We start from the raw sequence: 19,279 nt of genomic DNA, 5'->3' as shown, positions 1-19,279 counted from the left end.
ATTGTAAGCACATAAAATGATTGTTATTATAAGCCACTAAGTTTTGGGATGATTGGGATCCCTGGGTGGCTCCGCGGTTCAGTGCCTGCCTTTGGCTCAGGGCGTTATTCTGGAGTCCCGGGATCGAGTCCCGCATCGGGCTCCCTGCATGGAGCCTGCTTCTCCCTCTGCCTTTGTCTCTGCCTCTCTCTCTCTCTCTCTCATAAATAAATAAAATCTTAAAAAAAAGTTTTGGGATGATTTGCTATGCAGTAATACATAACTGAAAGGGCATGGTTTGTAGTATTGTATTCCTAGGGCCTAGAGGACATGCCTATGGCAGGTTTTCTTTAAGTGATTATTGTGGATCACTTTCATCATGGTGTCACTCCTCTCTATTTAATAGACAAATAAGCTTTCAAATCTTCATGTCTTTTCCTAGTTTTCAAACAGTTCAAAGCTTGGATTAACACCGTCTTCAAGAATAGCACCTTTCAGTTTTTCTGTGCTCTATTGGACCAACATCCATCCATTTTCTCTCTTTGCAGCCCCATTACAGGTTGTACCCCTCAACTCCATGTCGCATCCCTTATTACTTAACCTTGTTCACTAACTGTAGGGTCAACCCATGGACTACCTGAATGCCATAAAGCTGTTTTTAACTTCCCAGCCCTCCACTGTGACTTTGAACTCCCATTACCTGATTCACATGTGCTTATAACTAGGGGGGACCTTAGAGATTGTCTCAGACAACTCCTTTGAGTTATGAGTGAGGAAAGGAATGCCCAGATAAGAAATAGCCATAGAAATGGCTTTTTCAGGTCATATGTTGGCAGTATCAATACCAGAACCCACATCTCATGCAGATTATTACCTGGGGATCCCTGGGTGGCTCAGCGGTTTAGCGCCTGCCTTCGGCCCAGGGTGTGATCCTGGAGTCCCGGGATCGAGTCCCATGTCGGGCTCCTTGCATGGAGCCTGCTTCTCCCTCTGCCTGTGTCTCTGCCTCTCTCTCTCTCTCTGTCTTTCATGAATAAATAAATAAAATCTTTTTTAAAATACCTAAAATATAGATTATTACCTAGTAGATTGCTTATTTGTACTTGGTTCATGTGTGTAAAACTGTGCCTCACTAATTAGACCATAGAAGTTCTTTGAAAAGGGAGTATATCTCTTCATACTTTCCTGCTATCCTCAAAGACTAGCCAGTGACCACTGAACATGTAAGTAGTCAATGAATACTTGTCGATTAATTGACATTTGAAAAGCAATTATGCTGGAATTACTCTTTTTTGTAAGGTTGCCAAGTTTTTGAAAAAATTACTGAAGTATAATTGACATAAATGCTATATTAATTTTAGGTATACAACATAGTAATTCAACAATTCTATGTATTCAGTGCTAACCACGATAAATGTAGTCACCATCTGTCACCATACAATGTTATTATAGTATTATTGACTACATTCTCTAAGCTGTACTTATCATTTACATGACTTATTTATTTTATAACTGGAAGCTTTTACCTCATAATCCCTTTTATCTGTTTCACTAATACGTGCGCCCACCTCCCCTTTGGCAACCACTGGTTTATTCTCTGTATTTAAGAGTCTGGGGTTTTTTGTCTCTGTTTTTTTTTTTTTTTTCTGTTTGCTCATTTGTTTTGTTTCTTAAATTTCACATATGAGTGAGATCATATGATATTTGTCTTTCTCTGATTTATTTCACATAGCATTATACCTTCTAGGTCCATCCGTGTTGTTGCATGTGGCAGAATTTCATCCTTTTTTTGGCTGTGAAATATTCCAGCGTGTGTGTGTGTCTCTGTGTGTCTGTGTATACACACCACACCTTTGTCCATATATCTGTGGATGAACACTTGAGTTGCTTCCATTTCTTGGCCATAAATAATTCTGCTGTAGACGTAGGGGTGCATTTATGTTTTCAAAGTAGTGCTTTTGTTTTCTTTGGTTAAATACCCAAGTGTGGAATTACTGGATCATTTACAGTATTTCTATTTTTAATTTTTTGAGGAACCTCCATAATGTTTTCCACAGTGGCTGCACCAATTTATATTCCTACCAGTAGTGCACAAGGGTTCCTTTTCACCCACATCTTTGCCAACACTTGTTATTTCTTGCCTTTTTGATACTAGCCATTCTGACTGGTGTGATGTGTTATCTCATTGTAAGGAACTGTTCTGTATCTTGTTTGTGGTGGTAATTACAACTGTATTCGTTTTTCAGAACTTGAATTGTACATTAAGGATAGGTTATACTGTGTATAAATTTTTAGAATTAAGGTATAATTCAAGGCAATTATGCTGAATAAGTCCATTTTTTTTATAAATGTGGCTAAATATACAGGTTATATGTTATTGTGAGAAAAGGAATTTGGCCCTTTGAAAATAAATTTGCACATGATAAGTACTCATGTTAGTTTCTTTCCTCCCTGCACACAAATGCTTCAGGATCATCTATCAAGACTGCTAAAGAAAGCATATATACCCTAGGAGATGGCTAGATCTCAGATGACCTCTAAGATCCTGTGATTGGTTTGAAAGGTAAATAAATGACTATTTTGGAACGCTTGTATAAGGTAAAATATATAAGTACCACCACACTATTCTGAAGCTGGTCCCCTAGAACCTTAATTGTCCTTACAAAGACTCGGGTATAAAATAAACTATTAACCCTCTGTTAATATAAATTATTTTAAAATTAAAAATAATACAGAAAGGTGGCCAAATGTTCTTTCATTGTCATACTGGAACATTGACTAACAGGCCCACCCAAGGATTATTTAGTTCTCTGGGGGATTGCGTCTTTGGAAGTAACATGTTAACTCAAAGATTTTTGTTGGGCAGAGATGTAAAAATTCTGTTTGTAGAAAAAATAATCCCAGAGAGTATAGATTAACTGTCCTATAGGACATTAACCACTTTTCTCTGTACCTTATCTATCTTATTGTAGCATTTTTAATTTTAGTACCTATATTTACCAGATCTCTCCAATATTCTTTGAATCAGCCTGAGTCCCTCACTAATAAAGTAGTCTTTCACATGTGTTCACTCTGTATTTGTAGGAGTCATTTTTTTAATTTTGAAAATTATACTTTGATACCTGAAACATCCTACAACATTGCCTAAGGATCATGCCCTATCCCGTACAAAGTCCCTGAAATCCACTACTGATTGCTGATTTTAATGCTGTACCAGCACCTTGAAATACCTTTGTGATCATGCTGGTACCTGAAGAGCTCTTCACACACACACACACACAAAAAAAAAAAAAAAAAAAAAAACTAGATACCTCTGCAGAACACTGCAGAAAGACTTTCTGGAACTATTCTCACAAAATGAGAAACTGATGTTCCTTCCTATCATGTTATTGTTCTATTTATAAGCCAAGAGGATGACATTAAGAACCTTTGTTTTAGGAGATCCAGAGCAAACAGACTCACACTGGGCCCTTCTTTCCTGTCAAACACTATTCCTTATAATCCACTTTTGCTAGTAATGGCCATAAAATAACTATATTGGAGCAATAAAAATTGATAAACTACCAGCTGCCTCAAAAATCTAATAGCTTTGGCAAAATATACTGTAGCTTGCTGTGATAGAGCCTCTTTTTCCCTAACAGGTTTTATTTTAACACTTTCTTTTTCACACTACTGAACAGCATAATCAAATCAACAATTCAGCAAATGCCCAGTGTGTTTCAGGCACTAGGCACTGCTCAGTCCTGACCACCCCTGCTCACCCTCTGCCTCAAGCAGGCTTCACTGGTACTCAGTGTCAGTCATTGATTTGCAGTTGTCCAGGATGAAAGTGGAGAACAGAGCAAGCCCAGATGGAGGGTTGCAGTCTACCCTGTTAGCACCCACAGAGTCAAGGAAAAGAGTGGGTCTTTTTCACATTAATAAAAGCTACAAAAAAAAAAAAAAAAAAAAAAAAAAAAAATAAAAGCTACAAGGCCACTGAATATTAAATACATACAAATTTGAAACATCCTGTGAAACAGGAAGGGTAGGTTAAAACATGGTTCATTAACACCTGGTATTTATAAATATTCTGAATTGGCTTGATGACTTTATTGAAAGAGGTATAAACAAATACCTTGCAATAAAAACTCAAATTCAGAATAATCCAGGTATGGTGCCCATTTATACAGAGACCAAAGGGCCAACTTCCCATGCAGCATAGGGAATCCTCTGCAGAGAAATTTTGAACCAGAATTCTAAAACACCAGGGAGGAGGGGGTGGAGTGGGGTAAGAATATGGGACATAAGTAGGGGGAAATTTTTCAACTCCTTTTTTTCCTGGTGATTATTAAAACAAAGTTCTTTAATATTTCATCATAAAATGTTTTTGAAAAAATAATCAATTGGGCCAGCTTCTGCTTTGGGATGTAGAGAGCTAGAAGGAGCATTGCTCCCACCCGTAAAATTTAAAAAAAAAAAAACAGACTGATTTCAAATTCATGATCCATTATTGAACCTATCAGAAGTAGTTTGCTCAAGTATTTGTTCAGAGGAGTATTTGTTCAAAAATTTGGTCATTTTAAAATTTGGTAGTTTTCTTGCTATTAAGATTTTTTTTAAGTTTATTATTATTTTAAAGATTTTATTTTGGGGGCACCTGGGTGGCTCAGTCAGTTAAGCGAATGCCTTCAGCAGAGGTCATGATCCCAGGGTCCTGGGATCGAGCCCTACATAGAGCTCCCTGCTCGGTGGGGAGCCTGCTTCTCCCTCTCTCTCTGCTGCTCCCCCTGCTTGTGCACATGCTCTGTCTCGCTCTCTCTCAAAGAAAGAAAAGAAAATCTTTAAAAATAAAGATTTTTTTTTTTTACATAATTTCTACTTTCAACACGGGGTTCGAACTCAACTCTGAGATCAAGAGTCACATACACTACCAACTGGGCCAGCGAGGCATCCCATATGTATTTATTTGTTTTAAGTATTTCTATACCCAGTGTAGGCCTTGAACTCCACCTGAGATCGAGTCACATGCTCTTCTGACTGAGCCAGCCAGGTGCCCTTTTAACTGTTAAGTTTTGAGAGGTATTTTTTTAATATTCTGGATAAAAATCCCTTATTGGTTACATAATTTATCAATATTTTCTCTACATCTGTGGCTTGGCTTTTCATTTTCTTAACAGTGTCAGTCACCAAGCAAGATTTTAATTTTGATGAAATCCAGTTTATCATTTTTTTAAAAGGACCATTTTATTAACTCTAGGTCATGAAGATTTTTCTCCTGTGTTTTCTTCTAAAAGTTTTATAGTTCTATGTTCTACATTTAGGTTTATGCCCATTTCCAGTTAATATTTGTATGTGATGTGAAGTTTAGGTGGAGGTCTATTTTTTACATGTGGATATCTTATTGTTTCAGCACCATTTGCCCAAAAGACTATCCTTCCTCCTTTAAGTTGTTTGTACCTTTGTCAAACATCAGTTGCCTATATTTATGTGAGTTGATATCTGAACTCTCTTGTTCCATTGGTCAGTTTTTATCACTTCACCAATACCACTGTCTTCATTACTGTAGCTTTACTGTAAGCCTTAAAATCAGTTAGTGTGAATTCTCTAACCTTTTTATTATTTTTAAAGATTTTATTTATGTATTCATGAGAGACACAGAGAGAGAGGCAGAGACACAGGCAGAGAGAAAAGCAGGCTCCACACAAGGAGCCCGATGTGAACTCAGTCCTGGAACTGGGATCACGCCCTGAGCTGACGGCAGACGCTCAACCACTGAGGCACCCAGGTGTCCCTCTCTAACCTTTTTAAAATTTGTTTTAGCTATTCTATACCTTTTGTTCATAAATCTTATTTTTTTTTCATAAATTTTAGAATCAAGTTGTCTATACTTACAAAAACTGCTTCGATTTTTACTGGAATCAGATTAAATCTAATGATGAATTTGATGAATGTGGAGATAATTGACATCTTTAATATGCTGAACATTCTACCACATGAATATAGTATATTTCGCCATCTATTTAGATTTTCACTTCTTTCTTTTGTCAGTGTTTTTAGTTTTCAGCATATAGGTCCTGTACATGTTTTGTTAGATTTACGCCTAAATATTCTATTTCTTTGGAGCTACTGTAAGTAATATATTTTTTAAATAATCAGTTTCTAATTGTTTATTGCCACCACATAGAAATATGATTTATTTTTGTATTGACCTTATATCCTGCTCCCTTGCTAAGCTAACTGGTTGTTATAGGACTTTAAAAAAAATAGAATATATTCCCTGATATATTTTATTTTATTTTTTTCCCTGATATATTTTAAGCAAACAATCATGTTTAGCAGTAGAGATAGTGCCATTTGGTTTTAAGTAATCTCTACACCCACTGTGGGGGGGGCTCAGACTTACAACCCCCAAATCAAGAGTCTCATGCTCTACCCACTGAACCAGCCAGGCACCCCTGTATGCCATTTATTTATCTGTTTATCCATCTGTCCATCCATCCATCCATCCATCCACTCATCCCTTATTGCACAGACCAGGACTTCCAGTATGATGTTTAATAGTGGTGAGATAACACTGTTAGTTATACTCAAAACATTTTTTTTAAAAAAGAAGTGGTGAAAAAGGATACCTTTTTCCTGTTTCACCTTCAGGTCTTTCATCTTGAAGTTCATTTTTTAAGATTTTATTTGTTCATCAGAGATACAGAGAGAGAGGCAGAGACATAGGCAGAAGGAGAAGCAGGCTCCCTGTGAGGAGCCTGATGTGGGACTCGATCCCAGGACCCTGGGATCATGACCTGAGCCAAAGGCAGATGCTTAACCCCTGAGCCACCCAGGCATTCCTTTTTTGAAGTTCTTTTATCTGGTTGATGAAGTTGCCCTGTATTCCTAGTTTGCTGAGAATTTCTATCATGAGTGGATAATGAAGTTTGACAAATGCTTATGTAATCATCAACTGATATGATCATGTGGATTTTCTTTTTTAAATTTGATGTGGTTGATTACATTGATTGGTTTTCAGACATTGAACCTGCCTTGCATTCCTGGGGTAAAGCCCACTTGTTTGTAGGTTTTATATATTACAATTAGATTTGCTGATATCTTGTTGGGGATGTTTGCTTCTATATTCATGAGGGATATTGGTCTATAGTTTTCTTTTTTGTACTGCATTTGTCTGGATTTGATAGCAGGGCTTCATAAAATAAGAGTTGGGAGGGATTCCATCCTCTCCTGTTTCCTGGAAGAGATCTTGCAGAATTGGTGTTGTTTTTTCTTTAAATGTTTGTTGAAATTTGCTGGTGAAACATCTGGGCCTGGGATTTTCTCTTTAAAAAGATTTTTAGCTGTGCATTTAATTTCCTTAATATATATGGCATTATTTGGGTTATCTATTTCATCTTCAATGAATTTTGGTAGCTCATGGTTTTTGAGAAATCTGTCCCATTTCATTTGAGTTGTCTGTGTGCATAGAGTTATTCATCAGATTGGTTTATTATCCTTTCAGTATTTGCAGGGTGTATGGTAATAATCCCCTCTTTCATTCTTGATATGGCTATTTTGATTGTTCTCTCTTCTTTTCTCTCTCAGTCTTGCTAGAAGTTTATCAATTTTATTGATTTTTTCAAAGAACCAACTTTTATTATCATTGATTTTTGTCTGTTTTTGTTTCTCTGTTGTTTTTCAGCTTCATTGATTTCTGCTTTATGTAGATTATTTCCTTGTTCTGCTTACTTTGGATTTATTTTGCTCTTCTTTTTGCAGTTTCTAAGGTGGAAGTTTAGATTGTTTATTGAGACCTTTTTTCCCCCCTAAAAGTGCGTTTATAGCTGTTAATTTCCCTCTAAATTCTGCTTCAGCGGTAGCCCATAGATTGGATTATTTGTATTTTCATTTTTCTTTAATTCAGAACATTTTCTAATTTCTCTTGGAAGTTTCTCTTTGATTCATGGATTATTTAGATGTAGCTGTCTAATATCCAAGTGTTTGGAGCTTTTCCTCTTTGTATTGTTGATTTCTAGTTTAATTTCTTTATGGTCATGGAGCATATTCTTTTATAATTTCAATGCGTTTATGTTTGAGGTTTGTTTTATGACCTAGGATATGGTCTGTCTTGTTGAAAAAATATATATGCTGCTATTGTCAGGTAGAGTGTTCCTTATTATGCAGCTAATGCCACTTGGTTGATAATGATGTTAAGTTCTCATATATTCTTGCTGATTTTTCTGTCTAGTGGTTCTGTGTATTAATTAGAGAGGAGTATTGAAGCCTCCAACTATAATTGTGAATTTTTTTACTAATTTTAGGTCTGACAGTTTTGCTTCACATATTTTGAAGCACTGTTGTTAGGTATGTACAGATTTAGGATTGTTAATTCTTTTGAGTGAGTTAATAACCTTTCAGCATTATGTTATGTCCCTCTATATCCCACTTTATCCTTGTCATTTTCCTTCCTCTGAATTCTTTCTTTTGATCATTGTTTGCATTATGTATCTTTTTTCATCCTTTTGCTTTTCACCTACCTGTATCATTTATATTTGAAGTGAATTTCTTATAGACAGTGTGTAGTTTAGTCATATTTTTAAAATCTGTTCTGACATTCTTTATCTTTTAATTGTATGTTTAGACCATTACACTTAATGTAACTATTTATGCTTGATTTTAGCCTACCATTTAATTACTTCTTGTGTTAACCTCTGTTGTTATTTCCTTTTTCCCACTCCCTTGCCTTCTTTTGGGTTATTTGAACACTTTTAGTGCTCTATTTTAATTTATCTACTCTGATTTTTTAGTTTATCTCTGGATATTTTTGTGGTTACACTAGGAATTATACACATTTAGCTTTGCACAGTTTGCTTAGTATCAATACTTTATCACTTCAAGAGGAATGCAGAAACTTTACCCTTTACCCTCCACCCTTTTTGTTATAGTTGTCTTATATTACATCTACACCTATTGAAAATCCCTTCACACATTATCATTTTTGCTGTCAGTAGTCAAAGATGTTTTTAAAAACTCAAGAGAATAGTCAGTTATATTTACCCAAATACTTTCCATTTATATTGTTGTTCCTTTGTCCCCAATGTTCTAAATTTCTGTCTGCTATAATTTTCCAACTGTCTGAAGACTTCCTATAGCAATTCTTTTAGTTTGCTGGCTATAAATTCTCATTTCTGAAGGATATTTTTGCTGGATATAGAATTACATGTTCTTTGTTCCCCACACTTCAAACATGTCATGCCATTTCCTTGACCTTCATGGTTTCTGATAAAAAAAAAATCCACTGTAATGTCAAATTATTGTACCCCTATAAAAGGTAACTAGTATTCCTGTAATATAAGGTTTTTGTCTGATTGCTTTCTTTTTTTAAGATTTTATTTATTCATTCATGAGAGACACAGAGAGCCAGAGACATAGGCAGAGGGAGAAGCAGGCCTGTAGGGAACCCAATGTGGGACTTGATCCCAGGACCCCAGGATCAAAACCTGAGGCAAAGGCAGATGCTCAACCACTGAGCCGCCCAGGTGCCTCTGTCTGACTGCTTTCAATATTTTTTCCTTTGTATTTTTGTTTAGCAGTTTGATTTGGATTATGTCTGGACAGTATTTCTTCAGGTTTATCCTGTTTGAGGTTTTTCACTGCTCAGGCTATTCAGGGCATCATAAGTTGGCTCTAGATTCTGGAATAGACTGGAATAACAATGATAAAAGACTTCTTTTAAAAGTGTCTTTGCTTCATAGGGACCTGCACACAATAGAAATAGAAATATTTGCTATATATCCCAGACAGAAATTAACATTAGCTTAGTAAATTATAGTTGTAACTATGGAATGTGGAAGGTTGTTGCAAAGGGACTAGAATGAGGGGGAATTGAGCTCCAGAAAGAATAAGTTTTGTAGTTTTATATACCTAGTAAATTACAGGTCTGTAAGTTTTCTAGTTCTCTTTCCACTATAATATGTTGCTACACATTTACAGAGTTTGCCCCTGCTCCTCAAGCTGAAATTTTAATAACAGAAGTTTATGGTGAAATGTTGGTTTGAAATGTGTACTTTTTTAAATCAGAGAAAGCCTGAAATTTTAAATTCTTTCTGGGAGGCATCAAGTCTTGGTTTGAGCAGGAATTGGTACACTATGTAGCCTGCCAGCCAGATCTGGCCTGCTACCTATTTTCATACAGCCCACAAGCTAAAAATGAATTTTTCTGTTTTTAAATGGTTGGAAAAAATTGAAAGAAGAATATTTCATGATATGTGAAAATTGTATGAAGTTCAGATTTTAGCATCCATAAGTGAAGTTTAATTGGAACACAGCCCTGTCTGTTTGTTCACATATTATTTATGTTTCTTTTTGCTGCAGTGACAGGGTTGAATAGTTAAGACACAGACCGAGTGGCCTACCAAGCAAAAAATATTTACTCTCTGGCCCTTTACAGAAAAAGTTTGCTAACTTTTTTAGAATAATGCCTAGTGAGTTGAGTTAGAATGTCAGTGATCTGAGCTGTGTGGAAAGGTTAGCTAGACTTCAAACTTTGCTCTTTGAATAAGTGTCTTAAGTATAAGTAGAAGAGTTATTAGCTGATTACAGTACTAGTTTATTAACATATATTAAATATTCTCAGTTCTAGAACAATATTTCACATTGTACTTTTAAAGTTAGCTCTTCAGGAAATCCTGCCATTTGTGACAACATAGATCAACCTGGAGGGTATTGTGCTATGTGAAATAAACTAGAGAGAAAAAGACAAATACTGCATGGTGTATCACTTATGTATGTAATTTTTTTTAAGTTGAACTCATAGAAACAGAGTAGAATAGTGGTTTCCAGGGACTGAGGAGTGGGAGAAATGGGCAGAGGTTGGTAAAAGGGTATAAACTTTCAGTTATAAGATGAATAAGCTCTGGGGATCTAATAAACAGCATGATGACTATAGTTAACAATACTGCATTACATACTTAAAGATGCTAAGAGTAGAACTTAAATGTTTTTCACCACAAAAGGAAAAAAAAGTATGTGAAATAATGGATGTGTTAATTTGGTGGAAATCCTTTTACAATGTATATGTATATAAAATCATCACATTTTATACAAATTTGTGAGTTGTACCTCAGTAAAGCTGAGGGAAAAAAATAAAGGTCTATCAATCAATCAGATTAGCCCTTTAAAGCAGGAGAAATTGATTGGAAGAAAAGCCAGAACTGTTTCTATCTAGTTATTTAAAGAAGATTTTTATTTGGAGTCACTTGACAGGCAATTGTGAGGGCCTTAGGGAGGTTTTCTTGGCTAGAAGAGATAAAGGCCGTTATTTAAATTTTGTTTTCCTGCTTCTGAGTTGGGCTTTTTACAAGTCTAATTACCTAGTTGACTTTCTGTAGACTTCTTTTGTGAGGCTGTTTCTCTGAGACTAGTGAGAGGAAATGGCTGATCACTTTTAAATGAAGAGGAAATCCCAACTCTAACCAGGAACCCTGACATTGCCCCTCACCCCTACCCCTGTAGTTGGCCTTTCCTCTTGCCTACAGACCAGCCTTGCCAGCTGGCATCAGAAGTCTACTGAGATGTCCATGGCCTGTGTCTCCTAACTGCTTCCCTCCATCTCAAGGACCAAGTGAGCCATATCTGTACTATGCATACACTTAAGGATGTTTTTAGGCCCAAGTTAACTTCTGTTACCCATTGAAATTTAAGCTTCTTAAGTGAGTTGCCTATCATAGAGTGTTCCTAGAAACAACCAATATTAAATGTACAATACACATTAATTTTTAGGGTAAAAATATATTCTCTTGATTTGGAAATTTACATTTTAGGTGACAGGAAAAAGTCTAAATAACAGTCACTCTGTAGACTTTTGCTAGTTCTGTTAAAGTTTTTCAGCTTATAGGACAGTTTTCAGATAGAACCAGTTTATCCTGGAGGTTATCTGCTGTGTTTTCCTGACTAGGTGTTCTAGAGCTTGAAATGTCATCTACCTCCTCTTCTCTTTCCTTCTAGCACTTTTGGTGACCTCTGGGGCAGAGTCCTTGCTGGGCTGCTAGTGCTTTTAGCCCATCGAGGTTGTTCTGTGTTTGCACAGCTCCCATTTTTGCTAATACCACTGACATGCCTGACTCTGCACATAAGAGTGACCCACTCATCCAGAACCCACTGGATGAGTTAAGGGCACTGATTGATGTCTGTGCTGAGGCTCTGGACTCTTTCATCCTCCTGCTGTAGCTGGAGCTCCTGGGGCTGTAGGGACTACAAGTCAGCTTGTTTAGGTTTCTGTGGAAGGGCCCTCTCTGACTGGAATTCTGAATCAAGTCCTTGAAAGCTGAGCTTTTAGATAAACCTGAGTAACATGCTTCACACCCACTTTCTGAATCATGACTCCCTCAGACCTTGGGGGGACCACTAGGTCATGTTGGTGAACTGTTGTCTTCCCTTAGGACAACATTCTTTACTTGGAGATGCCTTGTTCCCTCAAGAACCTAGATTCTTGGTAAAATAGGCTGCTCCTAGGCATGTCCTGACAGATAAGAATCCCACTGGTGTGCTAATCACCTGCTCAAGTGGGGCCCTCTATGGGATTATATGTATGTGTTGATAATATGTGCCCTGTGGTGTGTACATCCCTATTCCTCTGTCTCCTTGAGGTTTTTTTATGCTGGTCAGCTGCTGTAGGAAGCCCAGAGCTTAATTTCTACCTTTACCTAAACAAGGCCATTAGTTTGGTTGTTTTCCTGCCCAGATACTCTGCCCACTTCAGGCCACTTCAGGTTGACCTACCTATCCAATGTTACTACCTCATAGAAGTTCATTCTTCTCAAACCTTTTTTTTAAGATTTTATTTATTTATTCATGAGAGACACATAAAGACAGGCAGAGACACAGGCAGAGGGAGGAGAAGCAGGCTCCATGCAAGGAGCCCCATGTGGGACTCAATCCCAGGAGTCTGGGATCACACCCTGAGCCAAAGGCAGACGCCCAACCACTGAGCCACCCAGGCATCTCTTTTCTTCTCAAACCTTCATCTACTTTTGTATCCTATATCAAGGATTATTATACTCCTTTTTCTAGTTTCTTGAGGTGGTAGGAGCTTAGATTATTGATTTAAGATTTTCTTCTTTTTTAACACAAGCATTTAGTGTTATTTTTTTTCTTTCTTTTAAAAGATTTTATTTATTTATTCATGAGAGACACCGAGAGAGAGGCAAAGACATAGGCAGAGGGAAAAGCGGGCTCCATGCAGGGAGCCTGATGTGGGACTTGATCCCCGGGAACCCCAGGATCACTTCCTGAGCCAAAGGCAGACATTTAACCGCTGAACCACCCAGGAGTCCGCATAAGCACTTAGTGTTATAAATTTCCCTCTCAGTACTGCTTTAGCTCTGCCTCACAAATTTGAGTATGTTATGGTATTTTCATTTTCATTTTCATTCAGTTCAGAATGTATTTTAAAAATTTCCCTTGAGACCTCCTCTCTTGACCCATGGCTTATTTAGAATTATATAACTTAGTTTCCAGATGTGTGGAGGTTTTCCTGTTATCTTTTTGCTATTGATTTCTGCCTTGATTCCATTGTGGTCAGAGAATGTACTCCATATGATATCACTCCTATTAAATTTGTTTAAGTTCATTTTGTGGCCCAAGCTGTAGTTTATCTTTGTATATTTTCTGTGGGTGCTTGAAAAGAATAGTCTGCTGTTGTTGGATGCAGTATTCTGCCAATGTCAGTTAAATCCTGTTGGTTGATTGTGTTTCTTGAGTTCCTTATCCTTGCTGATTTGTCTATTGGTTCTATCAATTGTTGAGAAAAGAACGTTGAAGTCTCCAACTATAACTAGATTTTTTGGTTTTTCTTTCAGTTCAATCAGTTTTTGCTTCACATATTTTGCAGCTGATATTTTGGGGGTGTTTTTTTTTTGATGCATATACATTTAAGATTGCTATATCTTGGTATACCAGCCTTTCTATCATTATTCAGTGTTCTTCACCTGTGGTAATTTTCTTTTTATTGATACTAATATAGCCACCCCTGCTTTCTTTTGAGTAATGTTTGCATCTTATTTTTTCTCCATTTTTTTTACTTCCAACCTACTTAATTCCTTATATTTGAAGTGAGTTGTGGTAGATAGCATATAAATGAATAATTTTCTTTAACCCACTATGCCAATCTCTGCCTTTTGATTGGTTTATTTAAACCATTTACATTTGCTGGTCCTTCAGAGATCAATAAAATGTCCATAGGATACATTTTTTGGAATCATGTCTGACTTCTTCATGAGTGACTCTTTGAGTACATTATATAATGGAAAGCTTACTAGGGTAGGCAGTAGTGAAGGGGACAGAATCAGTCATAGGCTTCAAAAAACTATTAAATTTACACTTGATTTTTGTTACATTTCTAATTCCTGTATTCACCTTAATGGTGTCTTTTGCCTGTCAGTAAGTTTTATATTTGTTTCATTCTTTCTCAAACCATGTTTGTATTTATTAGTAAGGATTACATTTTTAAAGTTTTTTAAAAGTTATTTTAACCATCTTAATCATTCTTACTCCTTTTTTGAGAACTCCTTTTCCACTGTCTACAGTTTTTCTAATAATTGGATAGATACATGGATGTATGGAATACAAGAGCTACTGGGTAACTTCATGGTATTCACCAGTGGCCATGCCTTTTAAAAGAGTGTCTGGCTTGGGAAAACATGAAGAATGATAAAGAGCTGGAAAACAAGACTTCAGAATAGCAGATAAAAGATTATGATCACTAGCTCTGCAAAAGAAAAGATTAAGAGGGTGCCCCTTCATTACTTAGGACATTTAAAAAATTTTTTGATAGTAGCTAGTTATAATTATGAGTACTAAAAATAAGGACTATATTTGTCTGATGGGTTTATTAAGAAATGATGGAAGTGTTTCTAAACTATTGAAATGGATCCCAAAGGGATGTAGTAGAATTTTCTAGCTGGACCTGAAAGAAAAATTCCATAGTCTCCCTTTTGGGGGTTCAGATAATGTAGAGGACTTAAGGGGCGGTGGACAGCATTGGGGAGGGAGTGTTCTTACATCATCACCTAGCCCTCCCATGGAAGTAGCATGATGTAGTGGGGTAATATGCTGTGGCAATCAGTCCATGGGTTCAAATATCAGCTCCCTGATCTCTCACTGAGGCACTTTTGTATAAATGGATAATATGTGAATAGGTATAACTAATGAGGGCAAAGGGTGCCCATAAGTATAGTTCTCCATGCCATCTCTCTCTTTTTAAATGCTTGCTTTTTTCTTCCTTCCTTTTTTCTGTCTGTCTTTCTTTCTTTCTTTCTTTCTTTCTTTCTTTCTTTCTTTCTTCTTTCTCTTTCTTTCTTTCTTAAGAGAGAGAGAGAGCAAGAGAGCATGAGCAGGGAAGAGAGGGAGAAATAGATTTCCCACTGAGCAGGGAGCCTGATGCTGGGCTCCATCTCAAGATCCTGGGATAATGACCTGAGCTGAACAAATGCAGATGCTTAACTGACTGAGCCACCCAGGTGCTCCCCCCCATACCTCTCTTTATAGTCTATTCCTAGCTTGGCTCCCCAAACTCACTGCTCATCAGTCTTTCATACCACTCGGTAGTCTAATACACAGAATTACTTGCACGGGTGTTTTTTTGGGGGGGTATGTTCATTCCTTTTATTTTAATATGTATATGTGCCTTTCCATGCTATCATGTGTGTTTTACCTTTCACCTTGGAGAATTTACCATAGTCCAGGATTGGCCTTCTATTTGGTGTGCTCCAAAACCCAATCTTGTTCTTACCGAGGATGGACCTCTTACTTAAGGATGGACTTCAGGTCACCTAGCTCTTGAGATCTGATCTGTATAAGTCAAGATAGCAATTTACTGATAGTAAAAATTCAACTGACTGCATTTTCAGGTGATGTAGCCACCTTACACCAGATTGCAAGAGCTGGTTGTATGTATCACTCTCAAATTCCATGGCAAATAACATCATCTTTTTAAAAAATTTTTTATTTTTTAAAGATTTTATTTATTTATTCATTAGAGACACAGAGAGAGGCAGAGACACAGGCAGAAAGGGAAAAGCAGGCTCCATGTGGGGAGCCCAATGCAGGACTTGATCCCAGGACCCTGGGATCATGACCTGAGCTGAATGAAGGCTGATGCTCAACCACTGAGCCACCCAGGTGCCCAATGACATCATCTTAACAGTTTGAAATTGACCATGGTGGGAATATCTACATCACAGAAATCAGTAAACTACAAATCACAGCATCCCTCAGGCTGATGTTAAACATTTATTACTATACTGCTGATACTATCTCTGTCTCTTTGGATAAGTTGTGTGGGAGGCCAAGTCATCTTCTCAAGTGTGGACTTGGACTTTAGTGATGTGATTCTCATGTTTGATGTCATCAGCATGAGCGTTCCTTTTGGTCCTTTTCTGAAAACTGTGGTATTCCTGTCCCCCAGCCAAGAAGGTTGGGTATTTGGACCTGAGTTCCATCTCCCTCTGGGCCATGCTTGGATAGGAACTTCAGATTATTGCACTCTCCTTTTTTCCATCCTTCAGACTGATTCACCTTTTATTCTCACAGTCCATCTTAAGTAAAATGTCAAAATTGTTTGTTTTTGATAACTTGTGATCATATTCCAACCCTGCTTCCCCAAAATAAAGTCAAAGTCCCTTCTTTTTTTACATCCATGCAACCCCCATATTAGTTTGGGGTTTTGGATGTTTGAGTTTTTTGGTCCCCTGTATAGGCAGTATCAGAATTTGCCCCCCGTGGGTGTCCAGTCACTTCCAGATACAGGAAATAGGAAATGCAAACATGTGAATTTCATTCATCTCTAAGATCTCAAGAGGTACCATGTTGTTTGGTTGGTACACGTCCTGATAATGTTACTTCTGACATGGAGCCTTCATACCTTCTCTGGACAGATTTAGTCACTGTCCTTCCATGCCCCTAGGAAACTTGGAGCCTTCCCTTCTTCTCTTATAAAACTTGTCATCCTTGGCTGTAGTTATTTGTTTTCCTCTCCTTATCCATCTACTAGAGCCCTCAGTTATGTCAAAATTATAGGCCTTACAGTTATCTGTCCCTATATCTGCAATAACAAATGTGATGTTAGCCTACAGTATCCTGTACATAAATTTGGAGTGTGTATAAATTAATGAATAACATTCTGTGAAATTAAAGGTAATGTAAAAAGTAAGTTAGCTTGTGGGAAATTTTTAAGATTAACATGCCTGAGTCCAGATTTTTTTTATTCTTTTTATTTTTTATTTATTTATTTTTTTTTAAAGCTTTATGGTAGCATTTTTTTAAGATTTATTTATTTATTTATGATAGACATAGAGGGAGAGAGAGAGGCAGAGACACAAGAGGAGGGAGAAGCAGGCTCAGTGCTGGGAGCCTGACGTGGGACTCAATCCCAGGACTCCAGGACTGTGCCCTGGGCCAAAGGCAGGCACTAAACCACTGAGCCACCCAGGGATCCCCCCAGATTTTTTTTAAAAGCAACTTTATTGAGGCACAATTTGTATACAGTGAAGTACACTCATTTAAGTGTACAATTCAATCAGTTTTTTAAAGATTTTATTTATTTATTCACGACAGACACAGAGAGAGAGGGGCAGAGACACAGGTAGAGGGAGAAGCAAGCTCCATGCAGGGAGCCTGACGTGGGACTCGATCCAGGGTCTCCAGGATCACACCCCGGGCTGAAGGTGGTGCTAAACCACTGGGCCACCGGGGCTGCCCCGAGTCCGGATTTTACACTGTTAAGAATCAATTCCTGGACAGCCTTTTTGCCCCCTTTATAATATTCTTCAGCTTTGATAATTGCCAGAGTATCTCAAAGTGCCTTTGGAAAGATTTCCTCTACTGGAAGGAGCACATAAAGAATGTCACTCTGGGATTATAGCTTTGTCCTGGAATTATGTGGGCAAATGAACTAATCCTTCTATTTAAAGGATGGTTTTCCCTCTGTGGATAGACAAGGTCCAGTTCTTTGATGCTGACTCATAAAGTCCTGCCTGTGTAAAGAAAGGATGCCTGTGTTCTTCCTGTAGTTATTTTGTGGGGTCTCTTTTTTCACTGTGATTTTGACTTTATGTGATCCCATCACTGGCAATGAAGATTCGAGTTAAGTACCAAGTATTATTGATAGTTCAGCAGACAAGAATGCAGAGAGTAAGGGAAGTGCACATGCTAAAGAAGGAAAAGGGGTGTAGTGGTGGTGGTAGTGAACAAAGGAGAAAAACTTAGTTTGCATGCATATAGCCTAGGGACGGAATCTAACATATAAGTGGAAGTGTAATGTACCTGAAGAAAAAGTGAACAAGGCATAAGTGTACAACTCTATTGATAAGGGAACATACCTATTTAACCAGTGTCCAGGTCAAGAAAAAGAGCATTGCATTGCCAGCACTGCAGAAGTCCATTTCCTACTTCCTAGCAAGGACTACCTCTTTCTTATACCCCAGAGGTTAGCAAATTATCATTATCTTTAATTCTGTTACTATAGATTAATCCTATTTTGACACTTTGCGTAGGTGAAGAATACATACACACACACACACATCTCACAGTCTAAAGAATTCTGTTATACTGTGATGAACATATCAGGGTTGTTTCCAATTTGGGGCCACTACATATAGTACTCATCTGAACATTCTTGCGTATCTTTTGAGAAACAAATCTGTACATTTCTGTTCGGTATAACTAAGAGCTGAGTCATAAGGTATGCACATGTTGAGCCTCAGTAGATATTGTCAACAGCTTTCCAAAGCATTTAGACTAATTTATAGTCTCACCAGCAATATTCAGAAGGTACCATTTGGTCACATCTTTGCCAGTGCTTAGATTGTTGAGATTTTGAATTTTAGCCATCCTAATGAACACTAGTGATGTTTTATTGTGGCTTTCCTATTTCTTTTTTATTGAGTATAATTTACATACAGTAAAATGAAAAGATTTTTAAGAGTACAGTTTGAGTTTTGACAATTGTATATATACCCATGTAACCCACACCCCAGTAAAGATCTAGATGATTTCTGTCACACCAGAATATACCATCGTGTTTCTTTTCAGATAGTATTCTCCAACCAAAGGCAACCATTATTCAGATTTCTGTCACCATAGGTTAGTTTTGCCTGTTATTGAACTTCATGGAAATAAAATTATATAGTATGTATTCTGTTGTCTGTATTATTTTTGGCTTCTTTTGTTCAATATAATGTTTTTGAGATCCATCCCTGATATCCTATATATCAGTAGTCCATCCTGTTTTATTGCTGAATATTTCATTGTATGAGTGTACCAGAATTTGTTTATCTAT

At 37.2% G+C, this 19,279-nt stretch overlaps 1 protein-coding gene across 3 annotated transcripts in view; it reads left to right on the top strand.

The window, feature by feature from the left end:
• JADE3 (jade family PHD finger 3) overlaps positions 1-19,279 on the top strand; it is a 137,174-nt gene that overhangs the window by 18,684 nt on the left and 99,211 nt on the right. The window contains exon 1 of one of the 3 annotated variants that reach the window (XM_072815722.1): positions 2,450-2,542. The exons of the other annotated variants lie outside the window; for them this stretch is intronic. The gene's annotated coding sequence lies outside the window, so the exon portion shown is untranslated. Of the gene's footprint in view, positions 1-2,449; positions 2,543-19,279 lie in introns of those variants that run through there. 3 annotated transcript variants of the gene reach the window in all.

This window comes from Canis lupus, chromosome X (genome assembly GCF_048164855.1).
Source record: "Canis lupus baileyi chromosome X, mCanLup2.hap1, whole genome shotgun sequence".
In the NCBI taxonomy this organism is placed as follows: Eukaryota; Metazoa; Chordata; class Mammalia; order Carnivora; family Canidae; genus Canis; species Canis lupus.
This window is presented reverse-complemented; position numbering and strand designations above follow the sequence as displayed.